A 16,400-nucleotide genomic window follows, 5' to 3' on the forward strand; every position below is an offset into this window, starting at 1 on the left:
ATTTTTTCATGATATCTTTTGAAAAGCAAAAGTTTTGATTTTGATGAAGACACTGTCAACTTTCTCTAAGCTTCATAAAAAGCTTACTGCTTTTTGTGTCTGAAGAAATTTTTCGCCAACCTGAAAGTCACAAAGTTTTCTTCTAGAAGTTTTGTGATTTTAGTTTTTATATCTTAGTCCTATTATTCCTCTCAAATTAATTTTTTGGGTGTGGTATGAGGTAGGTGGTTCAAGGTTCATTAGTTCATTATTATTTACATACATCTATCCAGTCATTTCAGTACCATCTGTTGCAAAGACTTTCCTTTCCTCATTTAATTGCCTTGATATGTTTGTTGTAAAGCATTTGATTATGTAAGTGTGGGTCCGCTCTGGACTCTATATTCTGTTCCACTGATCTGTCTGTCTTTACACCAAAACCATATCATCTTGATTATTGTAACTTTATAGTAGGTCTTAAAATCAACTCATGTGAATCCAATTTTGTTCTCATTTTTCAAGAATATTTTGATTACCTCTTTAAAATTATATACTGTTTAATACTAATAAATATAATTTTTGAAAAAAAGTCAGTTTTTTTAAATAAAACATTTCAAAATGGATCTTTTGGCCAACAAAACAATAGCCAACACGGTCCCTCTTTGCCGCGAGGGTCTTGACAAGTCTGTTTCAATAGATTAGCAAGTCTTATATCTTGTGTTGACATGTGTACATAAAATCATTCAAGGAGAGATTTCTGCACTCCCATGTTCACAGCAGCATTATTTACAATAGCCAAGACCAGAAACAACCTGAGTGTTCATCAATAGATGAATGGAGATTTCATATATATACACTTAGAGTATTCAGCCATAAAAAAGAAGGAAATCCTGCTATTCGCAAAACCATGGATGGACCTTGAGGGCATTATGCTAAGTGAAGTAAGTCAGACAGAGACAAATACTGTATGATTTCATTTATATGTGGAATCTAAAGCAACAACATGACAACAAAACCAAACTCATAGAAAAAGAGATCCGCTTTGTGGTTACCAGAGGCAGGGGGTGGGGAGAGGCGGAATTGGATATCAAGAGGTACAAACTTCCAGTTTTAAGATACGTAAGTACTGAGGATGTAATGTACAACATGATGACCATTGTTAGCACTGCTATGTGCTATATTTGAAAATTGTTAAGAGAGTACCTCCTATGAGTTCCCATCACAAGGAAAAAATATTTTTTTTCTTTTCATTTTCTTTATTTCTTTTTTGTATCTATATGAGATGATGCATGTTAACTAAACTTACTACGGTAACAGTAATCATTTAACAATATATGTAAGTCAAATTATTATGCTGTATACCTTAAACTCATACAGTGCTATATGTCAATTATACCTCATAAACCTGGAAAAAAATCATGCAGGAATGTGTGTGAACAGAACAAACTTTAACTCAAATTTCAGAATTTCATTAAAAAATTTTTTTAAAGAAAATGTTGCGATGACAGAGCGACATGTAAATGCTACATACTATTCCTGAAGAAAGCATTTTACAGCTCTTACCAATGACATGCCTATTTTTGAGGCCATGCTTAATACTTTTTTTATGGGATGTATTTGCAAAGGGATGAAAACATGCTTAAAAATTACAATTGTTAATAATGAGATGAGTAAATACACTACTTAAAACATAATAACAAAATAAAATAAAAGATTCTTATTTTCTTTAACACACCTCAAAAAAGCATAATATTTAATAAAAATGAGGAATAATCTGGTTGATGAGAAAGATGCTATGCTACTAATAAAAATCAGCCTATCTGGCTGATTGACCTAGGAGATTCGAATGCTTTTCTTTCCCCTCCCCACAAGTACAGCACAACAGCATCAGTGAAGGACTCCTCCCCACAAATGCCCTTCCTATTCTTCTCCTGGCTGGGGCTATGAATGTTTTGGCAAGTCTGTGAAAGTATCTTCTGCAAACGTGAGAGGCCCAGGATGTCCATCTTCTATGCAGTATAAAACACTTCACTTGAAGTTTGTTTTAATCAAAAGAAGGGAGTATCATGTGGCAGCTAATAAGCTTTAGAGCCTGACACACTCTCAGTTCTGTCACTTAACTGTGCAACATTGGGTAAATTACTTAATCTATTTGAATGCATTACCTCTTAAGGTTGTTGAGAGGATTACATTAGAGAAAGTACTTGGCCAATGCCTTGAACTCTGTAAGTGATAAGTCACCACTGCTGGTTTCTCTTTTAGATTTTCCCCAGAGTAGATGAAGCAAACACTTACAAAACAAATATGTCCAAATAAGCATATGATTTACAAATTCAGTGCATTTAAAATTACTTAGAAACCACAATCATCATATCCCTGAATACTGGGAATGTGTAACAGTGGAAAGTGCATATTAGACTGGGAACCTGGGCCTAGATTCCAGTCCTGAGTCTGCCTCTATGTGACCATGTGACCTTGAGCAAATTATTTACACCCCATTGCCCCTGCCCAGAGCCTCTAGATTCCTTATCTGTAAAATGAGGGGATTGTTTTAAGAGAATCTCTAAGACTCCTTTTCAAATCTGTGATTGTAAGATTTGACTAATTAATATAATTGCCACTCTGTTCAGAGTCAAACTAGTCAAATATTTATGATAAAACGTTTCAAATCCCCTCACTCCCCTCTAGCACTTAGGGAAGATGTCAAAGCTATGGCAAAGAGGGAGCCCGAGTCATTTAACTAATTAGAAAGCTTTTGCAGAAGAACGCTTACTAGCAATAAGACTTTACACTTAATATGGCAGAAACAAATGTCTCCAGTGTCACTTCGATTGGTAGGAAGACGTGGCCTCTGATCCTTCTCAGGTTGACCTCCCACAATAATACCTTTATCACTTGGACTAGTACAGCTCTTAACAAATTATCATACAAATCCTTTCTTCACTAATCTCAGTTATAACTTCTACAAATTAGTTGTCCTCATGGTATAGAACATTTGAATATTAAAGTTTAAATCCTGGATGTATTGGAAAATAAAGTCTCCTCATCTTTCTGTATTCTCATTTGAAGAGAAAAATGCCTGTGTTTCGATTCTAAGATGCATCTATGTTTCAAATTTTAAGATCTTGAAATTGAATGCATCTAATAGTCAATGTGTTTGGAAAGCATTGTGTCATAATTTGGTTAGCAGTAATTTGTTTCTTAGTAAAATTAACGGTAAATCTTAAAAACAATGGAATCTTAGATTCAATTACATACAGTAAAATCTCGCCAACTGAATACAGGAACTTGTGTAAGGCGCCAATGTAATAAATGGTCTTCAAAAAGTCTCGTCAATTGTCAACATAAACAATAGGGACCTACTGTATAGCACAGGGAACTATATTCAATATCATGTGATAAACTGTAATGGAAAAGAATCTGAAAAACTGAATCACTTTGCTGTACACCTGAAGCTAACACAACATTGTAAATCAACTACACTTCAATTAAAAAAAATTTTTTTTAATTGTCAATAGGAGAATGGACTGAATGTTGTCTAAAGTTCTTAGTTCCTAATGTCTACAGAAGTCCTACATGACTGCAAGGTCTTAGTATTAAATTGAATCCCTTCTGCAGAATGAGGAAATGTGCCAACACAAGCTAAGATAAAACCATACTGGCCACTATGATTTCCTCATTGGCCAAAGAAATCAGATGCTGAACTCTACAGATTCTTTTTATCAGTCTTCCCCAAACTGTATTTTATTCTCAGAGATAAGCTGATGTTAAAAAGTAAACATTTTGGGGTTTCCCTGGTGGCTCAGTGGTTAAGAATCTGCCTGCCAATGCAGGGGACACAGGTTCGAGCCCTGGTCCGGGAAGATCCCACATGCTGCGGAGCAACTAAGCCCGTGCGCCACAGCTACTGAGCCCACGTGCCACAACTACTCAGCCTGCATGCTGCAACTACTGAAGCCCACACGCCTAGAGCCCATGCTCCGCAACAAGAGAAGCCATCACAATGAGAAGCCCATGCACCACAATAAAGAGTAGTCCCTGCTCACCACAACTAGAGAAAGCCTGCACGCAGCAATGAAGACCCGATGCAACCAAAAATAAATTAAATAAATAAATTTTTAAAAAGCAAACATTTCATAAACTTAAAATCAGTTATAATTTAAATCATTGTCTATAAAATAAACATGTATTTGTTTATAAAAATATAAGCAGCAAACAGTAAAACTTATGTATGCAAGTGCAATGTCCTCATCTTACAAGCCACCTTCCCATGTCACAGACCTAATCTAATGAAAATTGTCACAGTTGAAACATTTCTCCTATTATACTACGTACTGTTTAAAAAATAATTAAGACTAGAAATTAATCTTTTAAAAAATCTTTTAAAAAATTAAATAAGACTAGAAATTAATCTTTTTAATTTTTCTTATTATAAAGGGTAATACATGCTCCTTGTAGAGAATTTGGAAAATGCAGAAAAGAATAAATTAAATAATTTGAATTCCACCACTCTGAGATAATCATCACTAAGATTTGAATGTATTTTTTCAGCCTTTGGTATAGTTCTATATACATTAGTGTAAAGTTGGATTCAGAGGGTATTGGTATATATGCCACACATGTGTAAAGTTTATGTCAATTTTTTTCACTTACGCTTATTTTGTCATGACCATTTTCACATTAGTAAATATTCTTCAAAAACATCTTGGTAAGGTAGATTGGAACAATTTGGAAAAACAAAACATTGGATTCATACCTGACTCTTTAAACAGTGATTGTTGACTCTGTTTGCACACCGTCAATCACCTGCAGAAATTCTAAGAAAAATACAATGTCCAGACCCCACCCTCAGAAAGTCTAAATGAATTAATTAGTCTGGGATGGCATCTAGACACACAAATTTTTTTCTCATGTAATTCTAATGTGTAGCCCTGGATGAGAACTATTGTTTTACATCTAGATAAACTCCAAGTAAATTAAAAAATTGTGAAAAAAAAAGAAACCATGTAATTAGTGAATAAAAATGTAACTGTATATATAATCTTAGGGTACTAAAGAACTCTAAAGGCAGAAACATCAAAGGAAAATATTCATATATTTAGCTGCGTGAAAACTTTACATTTCTGAATGCCAAAAAAATCACAAACAAAACGGAAAAGCAAACCACAAACTAGTAAAAATATTTCCAATATGCATTATAGGTAAAGCTCTTAGGAAGTATAAAGGAAAAGATGAAGAACTAAATAGAAAAGGTCAGGTATAGGTAAATCACCCAAGAAAAAAAAAGTCACTACATATATGGAGACAAAAAAGCATTTCCTCTTTAAATGAAAAAAAGCTGATCTTCACTTCAGACTATATTCCTCCTTTCCTGACTCCTCGCCTGCCACTCATAACTCAGGGGCCATACAGTAGCGTTTACATTTATACCCTGAAGCTTTACCTCATTAAAGGAAACCAAACTCTAAGCAAATATATTGAAACTAAAATACGAATACATAAAGAGGAGAGTCACACTGACACATAAAGGTCTCATAAAATCAGATGCAAAGGAACATAACACCGCTTTATTACTGAGTCCAGCTCTGCACAGGTTCAACTCTCAATCAAAGGAAGTCTTTTCAATCTGCTGCAGTGCCTTTACTCTTATTAGAATGCATACTCATTAGTTTCTGATTGCTCCTCTACATAGAACATGCCATTTTTGTACCTCGGTTTCCACACCTCTTGTACAGTATTCATATTTTATCTCTAAAGATTGTAATAAATCACTTCAAATACAATAACCCATTTAAGAATGGATTTTATAGGCTGAGAGGCACGCCTTTGGTGATGTGACCGCAATCATCAGATGCTCTGATTCTCAAGCCCGTATTACACGGTGTGTACATAAATGATGCAGCGAGGATAGGAGAGGTGATTATAGGCGAATGAGTCAACTCAACCCGAAGTGTACTTCCTGGTTTCAGGGTGTATCCATAGGAACCCTTTGAAATGTTTTGTTTTATTAATTTGGCTCCTTTCAATTTTTCACTTGTGCCAACACTTTCAAGATAATGCGGTTTAGACATGTCATAGCTGTTGAAAGTCATAGCGTGAGCTTGAGCTGACAGTGGTGTATCATCAAGAACTAGAAACAGCAAAATAACATTATGGTAAAGAGTATGAGAAAAAAGAAGACAAAGGGCAGGAAATATTGCCTTACCGACTTAAAGCAGAGCCCTGGGGGAAGACACCTGGTTCGGAGCACAGTGATTCTTTCAACACTGTGAAGGGGTCCTACTGGATAGAGTGAGAGAGATGGGTTCCCGGAAGCTGAAGAGCAGGCGGTGAAATGTTGCTCTCTGGAAAGGAATTTATATTTAAAAAGGTGAGAGATCTATGACCTTGAAATCTAGATATGAGCCATAATTTGTGATTTTTGATATTGTTCTTAAAGCCTGACTTTACTACATTTAGAATGTTTCCATCTAGAATTCTCAAATTAAGCTTATGAACCGCTCTATATGATTTTAGGAACAATCAAAGATAGAATTTACAGGGGCTTAAAAGGATTGTTAGTTTGGAAATAGTAAACTTTAATAACTATTGAATGCCATTTATTTCTACAGACCCTGATATCTTTACAAAAGGAAGAAAAGAATATTATAGTTTACTAATCTGATAAGGAACTTTGGTCATAGAAATTGGTGTATCTGAGAAGAAACCACTTTCTACTTTAACACCCCCCTCCCCCCCCAAAAATCTTTTACAAACACTCTAACTTCTGGATAAGTCTTAAAAGCTAATCTTCTGAAAGATCTATGAGGCTCACAGGCTAGGCAAGAGATTTTAAAGTTTATTTTGTGTGGGTGTATGTTGGAATGTAGTCACGTGTGAATTAGATAGAATCTTGAATATATTCCAGTCACACCTACTTTCTGTTCTAACCACATATGTACAATTATTTAAAACAAACACTTTCATCTCATGGACATTTAAATATTATCTCTATGAATGAATAGATCAGGAAGAACCTCAGGTTCGCTGAAAGTTTTGCACACAACCTTCAGGTCTATAAATAAAGAACATCGCACTGAGTAGGCACAAGCACCATACATAATCTTTACAACAATCCTATGAGTTAGTAATATTAGAACCCATCTCTCACTTTTGGACCCTCCTTACTCTATTCAGTAAGACCCCTTCTCCATGCTAAAGGAATCACTGTTTGCTCCAAAACCAGATTACACATGAGAAAATGACTGAAAAATGGCAGAGCCAGGATTGAAATCAGTCTGCCTTGTTAAAAAGTCCCTGTTCCTTCTAGTAGGTAATACTACCTTCTAAATATGAAAGATTTTGGCACCTTTTACAACTAACCAGCTATACTCTAAAGCATCTAGTGGCAAAAACCCTGAAATATAAGTGATGCATAAAGCAAAAATTCAAAATAATACAACTGATTTTAAACGCACTTTTCAGAACACATGACTCTTGTCTTTCAAAGACATTTACAATAGCCAGGACATGGAAGCAACCTAAGTGTTCATCAACAGATGAATGGATAAAGAAGATGTGGCACATACATACGATGGAATATTACTCAGCCATAAAAAGAAACGAAACTGAGTTATTTGTAGTGAGGTGGATGGACCTAGGGTCTGTCATACAGAGTGAAGTAAGTCAGAAAGAGAACAAATACCGTACGCTAGCACATATATATGGAATCTAAAAAAAAAAAAAGGTTCTGAAGAACCTAGGGGCAGGACAGGAATAAAGACGCAGACGTAGAGAATGGACTTGAGGACACGGGGAGGGGGAAGGGTAAGCTGGGATGAAGTGAGAGAGTGGCATGGACATATATACACTACCAAATGTAAAACAGATAGCTAATGGGAAGCAGCCGCATAGCACAGGGAGATCAGCTCGGTGCTTTGTGACCACCTGGAGGGGTGGGTTAGGGAGGATGGGAGGGAGACGCAAGAAGGAGGAGATATGGGGATATATGTATACATATAGCTGATTCACTTTGTTATAGAGCAGAAACTAACACACCATTGTAAAGCAATTATACTCCAATAAAGATGTTAAAAAAAATAAGAAAAGACATTCTCAAAGAATGAGAGAACCTGAATGTTTTCATTCTCTAAACTGCTAAAGTTTATACCCTATTAACTACCCTAGTTTTTAAAAATCTCATTAGTTTGGGATGGTAAGACTTTCGAAAATATATGGTTCTTCATCAGGAAATCTGATAATACTACTCACTAGTTAATAGAACAATAGAGAAAAATCCTATCATCATATTCTTGGATGCTGAAAGGCATTAGACAACATCCAACATCCATTTTTAAAAACTTATTTTATTCTCTAAATTATGACACAAAATTAATTTTTTTAGTGTGCAGCTTTTTGACTTTCAACACACGCATAGATGGATGTAGCCACAACAACAGTCAAGATACAGAAAAGTTCCAACACCTCCAAAATCTCCTTGGTGTTACCCCTTCATAGTCTTACCCTTCTCCCACCTGTAATTCCTGGCAACCACTGATCTTTTCTCCATGACTACAGTTTTTGTTTATTTGAAAACGCCATCTAAATGGAATCATGTAGTATATAATCTTTTAAGACTGACTTTTTTTATTCAGCATAATGCCTTTGAGACTCATCCAAGCTGTGTGAATTAAGTTTGTTTCTTTTTATTACTGACACTATTCCTTTGCATGGATATATCATACTTTATAAATTCAGGACATGTGGGTTGTTTCCAGTTTTTTATGGTTGTGAATAGAGCTGCTATAAACATTTGTGTACAGATTTTTGTGTGAACATAGGTTTTCACTTCTCTAGGGTTATTACCCAGAGGTAGGATTGCTGTGTCATATGGTAATTTATTTAACATTATAAGCGACTGCAGAACAGTTTTTCTAGAGTGGCTGTGCCATTTTGCATTCCCACCAGCAACACAGGAGAGTTCCAGATGCTCCACACCCCTGGTAGGACTTGGTGTTTTCAGTATTTTTATTTTAGCGTTCTAATAGGGGGTATCTCACCATGATTTTAATTAACATTTCCCTAATGGCTAATTATGTTGAACATCTTTTCATGTGCTCATTTGTCATCTATATATGTTCTCTTGGTGAAGTGCCTGTTCAAGATTTTGGTCCTTTTTTTTTTTTTTTTTGGCTGCATGTGCAGCTTGTGCAACCAACCATCAGACCCGGGCCCTCTGCAGAGAAAGTGCTGAGTCCTAACCACTGGACCACCAGGGAATTCCCTGGTCCATTTTTTAATTGGGCTGTCTTCACACTGTAGGGTTTTAAGAGCTCTTTACACATTTTTTAATATAGAGCACTTTATTGCATAAGTGATTTAAAATATTTTCTCCCAGACTGTAACTTGTCTATTCATTCTCTTAACTGTGTCTTTTGCAGAACAAAAGTTTTCAATTCTAATGAAGTCAAATTTATCAATACTTTCTTTTGTAGATTGTGCTTTTGGTATGTCAGAACTCTTTGACTAACTTTAAGTCACAAAGATTTCATCCTATGTATTCTATAAAAGTTTTAGTTTTGTAGTTTTACATTTAAATCAATGATTCATTTTGAGTTCATTTTTGTATAAGGTGTGGGGTTTATGTTGAGGTTCATTTACTTCGCATGTGGATGTCCGATAGTTCCAACACTGTTTGTTGGAAAGACATTCATTTCTCCACTGAATTGCCTTGGCATCTTTCTCTCTTTCCTCTTATATTTCTCTGGAAGGGACTGTGTAGAATTTGGTATTATTTCTTCTTTAAATGCATGGTAGAATTTACTAGTAAAACCATCTGGGCCTTGAGATTTCTATTTCGGAAGGCTTTTAAACCTTTTAAACAAGAATTCCTTAGTCATTATAGGACAATTTTGGATATTTAGTTCATCTTGAGTAGGTTTTGGTGGTTTGTGGTATTGGAAGAGGTAATCCATCATGAGCCCAGTGAATCCCCGCATATGCCTTTGCTGGGTATGTCAAGAATGCAAGGCTCCAAACACTCTCTGTCTGGGTCTTTCTCAGGATTGTGTTTGCAGTGAGAAAGGTGAGGTAACTTCTCCCTCTCAACACAAAGCCAGTTACAAAAGAGAGAAATTCCCCAAGTTCAGAGTTCCTTGGGGGCTACACAAATGCACTGCATGTGTAACATCCATCTAGTCTTACCAGTATTGCCCCCATGGACTTAGAGGTATGTGTAACCAATGCAAAACAGCCTGAAGCTCATGATGCTGTGTTCTGAGTAATAAAGTCCTTTGTCTCTGACCTAGGAGTCTGATGTGTTCTGCAGCCTCCATGAAGCAGTAACAGGTTAACTAGTTAGGTAGTAAGTAGGGTAAAATCTCAGACCCTTCATAGTTCTTTACATATGGTTTTCAGGAAATGATTATTTAAACTAAATTGTCATAGTAATGTTAGCAGAGGTTTTGTTTTTGGTTTTGTTTTGCAGTATTTCCTTGTTAGTCTGTAAATGTCTGCCGAGTCTGATATCTCCTCTTTTTTTCCTGATAACAGTAATTTGTGTTTCTTCTTATTTTCTTTGTCAATTTTATTAGCAGTTTATCAATTTTACTGATTTTTTTCAAAGAAGCAGTTTTGGTTTTATTGATTTTCTTCGTGGTTTTTTGGTGTTCAAGTTCATTGATATCTGTTCTTATCATATTATTTCCTTCCTTTTCATAGCTTTGGGGTTATTTTTCACTTCTTTATTTTCTTCAGTTGGAAGCTGAGATTATTAAGACTTTTCTTCTTTTCTATACAAGCATTATTTTTTAAGTTTTCTTTATGTCTTTTCATGCTTGATAGCTCCTTTCTTTCTTTTTTTAATTTTTATTTAATTTTATTTATTTACTTTTATTATTTATTTTGGTTGCGCTGGGTCTTAATTGCAGCAGGTGGGCTCCTTAGTCGCGGCTCACAGGCTCCTTAGTTGTGGCTCACCGGCTCCTTAGTTGTGGCATATGTGCTCCTTAGATGTGGCATGTGAACTCTTAGTTGCGGCATGCATGTGGGATCTAGTTCCCTGACCAGGGATTGAACCCACGTCCCCTGCACTGGAAGGCAGATTCTTAACCACTGCACCACCAGGGAAGTCCCTATACAAGCATTTGGTGCTATAAACTTCCTTCTAAGAAATACTTTTGCTTCCTCCCACAAATTTTCATATGCTGTATTTTCATTTTCTGTCAATTCAAAATATATTTGGTAAGCCATGGTTCATTTAAAAAGTGTTTGGTTTTCAAGTGTTTGTAGATTTCCCAGTTATCTTTCTGCTCCTGATTATGATCAGAGAGCATATTTTGTATAAATTCAATTCTTTTAGACTTGTTATGGTTTATGACCCAGGACATAGTCTATCATTTTTTTTTCAGTCTATTTTAATGAATGGTCCATGTGCACCTGAAAAGAATGTATATTTTTCTGCTGTTGGGTTGAGTGATCTATAACTATCAACTAGATCTGGTTGATTGGTAGTGGTGTTCAATTCTATATTCTAGCTGATATTTTACTAGTTCTGTTGATCACTAAGAGAACCCAGGTCTCCAACTATAATTATGAGTTTGTCTATTTCTTCTTTCAGTTCTGTCAGTTTTTGATGTATGTATTTTGAAGATCTATTGTTTGATGTATACATTTAGGATCGCAACGTTGTCTTAGTGAATTGTCCCTTTTATCTTTTAATCCTTTCTTTATCCATGGTAATTTTCATTACTCTGAAGTCTATTTTGATCTTAATATAGTCATTCCAGCTTTTAGTTGATTATTGTCTGCATGTGTATATCTTTCCCATTATTTTATTTCAACTTACTTATATCATTATATTTGAAGTGAGCTTCTTACAGATAGCATATAGTTGGGACATTGAAAAAAATCTATTCTGACAATCTCTGTCTTTTAACTGGTGATTTAGAACACTTACAGTTAACGTAATTATCGATGTGTTTGGATATAGGTCTATCATTCTGTTGTTTTCTGCTTTTCTATTTTTCTCTGTTTTTAATTCCTTTGTTTCCCCTTTCCTCTTTTTCTTTTCTTTTTTGAACACTTTTTATTATTCCATTTTAATTTTCCTGTTGCATTTTCAAAAAAATATATATAGTTTGATTTTTTCTTAGTTCTTATTCTAGGGATTACAGTATAAATATTTAACTTTTCAAAGTCTACTTGGAACCACTTCATGTGGAATGTAGAACTCTTACCACCATGTTACCAAAACTAATTAACATTGTTCTGGAGATATTAGCAATAAGGAGTAAAAATGAGAGGTATAAAAGGGAAGAAGAGAAGTTAAATGGTCATTATTTGCAGATGACATGACTGTTTATCTAGAAAGTACAAAAGAACCAACTAGAAAGTTAGTACAACTGTTAGGAGATTTCAGTTGGGTGATTGAAAGCAAAATTAAAATACAGAAACCAACAGTCTTCACATGTAAAATAGCCATATACAACATATAATGAAAGAAAACATTAAAATATCTTAGGCATTATCAAGAAATGTATAAGTTCTATATAAAGAAGTCTTTAAAAAGTGATTGACAAACACACACTCATATTAAAAAAATAGAAAGGTATTTCATACCAGTTTCATGAATCACTATGGAAGCAACCACAGTTCAGACAGTTGATGACATGCTTGGCTAAGGAGCCAAAAGGACAAGCTACCATCTGTGAAATTAACATCCAACATGTTAAGGAAGTCAAATCCCTAAGTTGATATGGAAATTTAATACATCTCACTAAAAACAGTAAACAGGATTTGTTTTTCTTTTTAAAAAAATCAGAAAAAAAAGGATTCTAAAGCTCATATGAAAAAATTGGCAAGAATAATTTTAAAAATTATGAAAAAGGACAGTATTAACAGGAAATTATCCTTATCAGACAGTAAGGCATATTTTAAAGCTATAATAATTAAAAGTGTGGTATTAGACCATGAATCAACAGTTCATTGAAAAGGCTTAAAAGTCCCCAAATAGGTTGGCTACAAATCAATAAATAAAAGGTGGATTATACAATATATGATGTTGCAATAAGGGGGCAACCATCTCAAAAAAATTAAGTTGTATCCCTAGTTCACATTTTACAGCAAAGCTAATTCCAGGTGGATCAAAACTTTAAACATATTTAAAAAAAAAGACTGTTAGAAGAAAATATGAGGGGTTTAAACATAATCTCCAAGAGGTAAGGTTTTTCTACCTATGACACAGGTAAAACACAGTGGCCATTAAAAAAAAAAACAACTTTTAATTCTACCTGTATTTAAAAAATCTATAAGCTCAACTGAGCTTCAGTGTGCAGAGTCTTTGTTGGGGTTTCACTACATGGGCATGATAGAGTCTCTCACTGACCACAGGGTTGAACTTAATCCCCATCCCCTTTTCCCTCCCCAGAGGTCAGGCTGATATCACTGTGATTCAAAGCCCCAACCCTCTAATCATATGTTTGGTCTTTCTGGTGTGGTCAGCTTTCATACTGAGTCATCTCATTAGCATAAACTATCAGTTTCCACCATGAATAACAAAGACACTTCTAGCACTCTGAAAATTCCAATGATTTAGATTCTAGAAAGTGGGATTGAGGGTGGGGGCCGAGCAGGACAGTCTGGGAGTAGGGGAAGAGGGCCAGGCAAATTTTTTATTCCAAGAGTTAAGAGGCTACCTGTAATAGCAAAAGGCTGGAAACCAAGTCTAGTAACAGAGGACTGATTAAAAAAATTAAGATTCATTCATATAATGGAATTCTAAGCAATCGATGAAAAGATGGGGCAACTCAGTAGTTAGGGATACAAAATAAACTGCTGAATGTGCAAAACAACCTGTATGGGATGCTCCAATCTGTGTTTCACATATGTTTATATATACATGGGGCCATCTCTAGAAAAATATACAAGAAACTGGTAACAGAGGTTGAATCCAGGGGAGGGAAATAAGTGGCTGCAAGGACTTGCTTTTTTACCCTTTTTAACCTTCTAATTTTTGTACGATCAATGACATATATTACCAATTTAACAAGAATAAAACATTAACAATGTATTTGAACATTTCTCTGAGGGTACTGAACATAATTTATAATTTAATCTTTGAATCCTAAGGGCTATTGTCATGAGCTATATTGAACAATAAAGCTCTAAGTGTCTATCGAGGCACACAGGGCTGTTTTCACCCATACTAAATGACCCCAGGCTGCTGTGATTTGAGTGTTAGGGTCATTTTTAGTTTTTCTTTCTCCCAGCTGCTTCTGACTACTGTCAACATTCCTTCCTCTAGCTAACTTAAACATCTTTTAAATTGGTGCTTTTAGTGCGGTAGGCTAAAATGCCAGTCACATGGTCCCAATACGGTCTATTTAAAACAAAGGGAAACTGGCTCTTTGACAACTTGAGGAATCCTCTTAAAATTGATGAGTTTTCGAGGTTAGACTTTATTTAACAACTACTTGACCACTCAAGATTTTTACACATTCTCAGTTCCATATAACTTAATAAAGAACAGCAAGGCATTATTGAAGTCACTATATAGTTGGTATTGCTAAATACATGCCTGAAACTTTTCCAGAATTGCTTTTATCCATTCATTCGAAAGTATTTTTGAGCATCTAGTGTGCACCAGAGAATGTTCTAGGTGCTAGGGATACAGCAATGAACAATACAGACCATGGCCAAACTCCCTCAGAATTTACATTCTAGTTGGGGAGAGAGGCAAGAGGCAAAGATAAAGCGGTACTACAAAGAGAAAAGAAAATACTGTAATAGAGTGATTAGGATGGGGTGCAGCATTAGACAGGATGGTGTATCTGTAGGGTCTGTTCAGAAAAGGAAAACCACTAGGCTCTCTCTCCCTCTCTCTCTCTCTCTCTCTCTCTCTCTCTCTCTCTCTCTCACACACACACACACACACTCCATTTTTAATATATAAAATAAGGCATTTATTATAGGGATTCTAGGGGGCTATTCCTTTTGTGTCTGGCAAGTGAGAGGGAAGATGAATGTGAAGTGGGGAAAGCAAAGATGCACTGGGACCTGCCAGGATGAGCAAAACCCATGGGAATTGGGTGGAACTCATGAGAATGGACTGCAAGTCTCCAACCTCGATAGTGGGGTTGTCCTGCACAACCCAGCACCCTTTGTCATAGAGTAATACACACATCTGGCCCAGGAGTCAGAGAAGCTGAAGGAGGTGACCCAGTAGGAGCTGGTGTTCTGTGGACCTGGCTGCTGGCCCACACACCAAGAAGGTGAACCAGCAGATAAGCAATAACCTGGCTGAGCAGCAACAGTGCGTGCCTTGCTTGGACCTTTCAGTTTTAAAAACAATCTGGATCTGGCTACTTTACTTCAGCCCACTAAATCTTACTCCAAACATCTCTTTGACCCATGCTATTCTGGAATTATGCAGAGGTAATTCTGAGAAACATATCTCCAGCTTAGCTACATTGGCCTCATATAAATCCACCACCGATGGTCAGAGGTCTCCGAAAGATATCTGAGCTGACAACTTGAAGGATGAGGATTCAACCATACAACCACATCAAGATTTGGAAGAGAATATTCCGGGCAGAAGAAATAGCTAGTGCAAAGGCTCTGAGGCAGTGATATAAATGAGGTATTTTTGGATGATGAGACTGGGGCATAGTGAGAGGGACGGTGGTATGAAATAAGATCAGAGATAGAGGGAGGGACAACATCACGTGGGGCCTTGTAGAACATGGTAATGAGCATGAGTCACTCTTTTCTAAGTGCAACGAGAAGCAAGCGGAGAGTTTTTAATAAGACAGCAGTAGTTTGATCTGATTTACATTTCTAAACTATTTTAAAATAATTTCAAATATAAAAGGCACCAGGTTAGCACAAAGAACTCCATCATCCGGGTGATTTCCCTTTGCTTTGTGGAGACTGGGCTGTAGCGGGCAGGACCACCCCTTCCACAACTCCAAGCTTCTTGCTCTTCTATGTAACTGTCACTCCTAGAGCACAATGTGCGTGATGCCCTTGGAGTTGTGCAGAGAAGGCACCCAAGTGTGGAAGCAGCAATATTACAGAACTACTGCACAAGTTCAGTTTTCAGATCTCATTGGAAAACCAATCTCATTATTTTAGTCTCAATTCATAAATACATGTTGGAACAAAAATTGCTATTACCTCTTCAGATCTAGTCTCAAATTTATTGGCTATATCAAATCACTTCTCAAAAACAAAGAACCTTAAAGATTTGACACCACTGAAGCTATTTAAAGTGAACGTGTCACAAATAATTCCAGATTTCCAAAGAATTTCCAGAGAATATGCATAACTGCCTAAAGGAAACATGGTGAAGGGGCCAATGTTTATGCTGATGTATAGATTCTAGTCTCCTTATCTTAGAATTGGTCTTAGACTTGTATATCTCCCATTTTCATTAGACATGGCTT

The 16,400-nt window shown here is 35.9% G+C and overlaps 1 protein-coding gene across 1 annotated transcript in view; it reads right to left on the reverse strand.

Annotated features, from left to right (window-relative positions):
• Positions 1 to 5,527: 5,527 nt before the first annotated feature.
• GPR180 (G protein-coupled receptor 180) overlaps positions 5,528 to 16,400 on the reverse strand; it is a 37,798-nt gene continuing 26,925 nt past the window's right edge. Inside the window, exons 10-11 of the transcript XR_003434677.1 lie at positions 12,577 to 12,662; positions 5,528 to 6,323 (exon numbers count right to left, since the gene is read on the reverse strand). The gene's annotated coding sequence lies outside the window, so the exon portion shown is untranslated. The remainder of the gene's footprint in view (positions 6,324 to 12,576; positions 12,663 to 16,400) is intronic.

This window comes from Aethalodelphis obliquidens, unplaced genomic scaffold (genome assembly GCF_003676395.1).
Source record: "Aethalodelphis obliquidens isolate GAN/ISIS:26980383/991018 unplaced genomic scaffold, ASM367639v1 scaffold15, whole genome shotgun sequence".
NCBI lineage: Eukaryota > Metazoa > Chordata > Mammalia > Artiodactyla > Delphinidae > Aethalodelphis > Aethalodelphis obliquidens.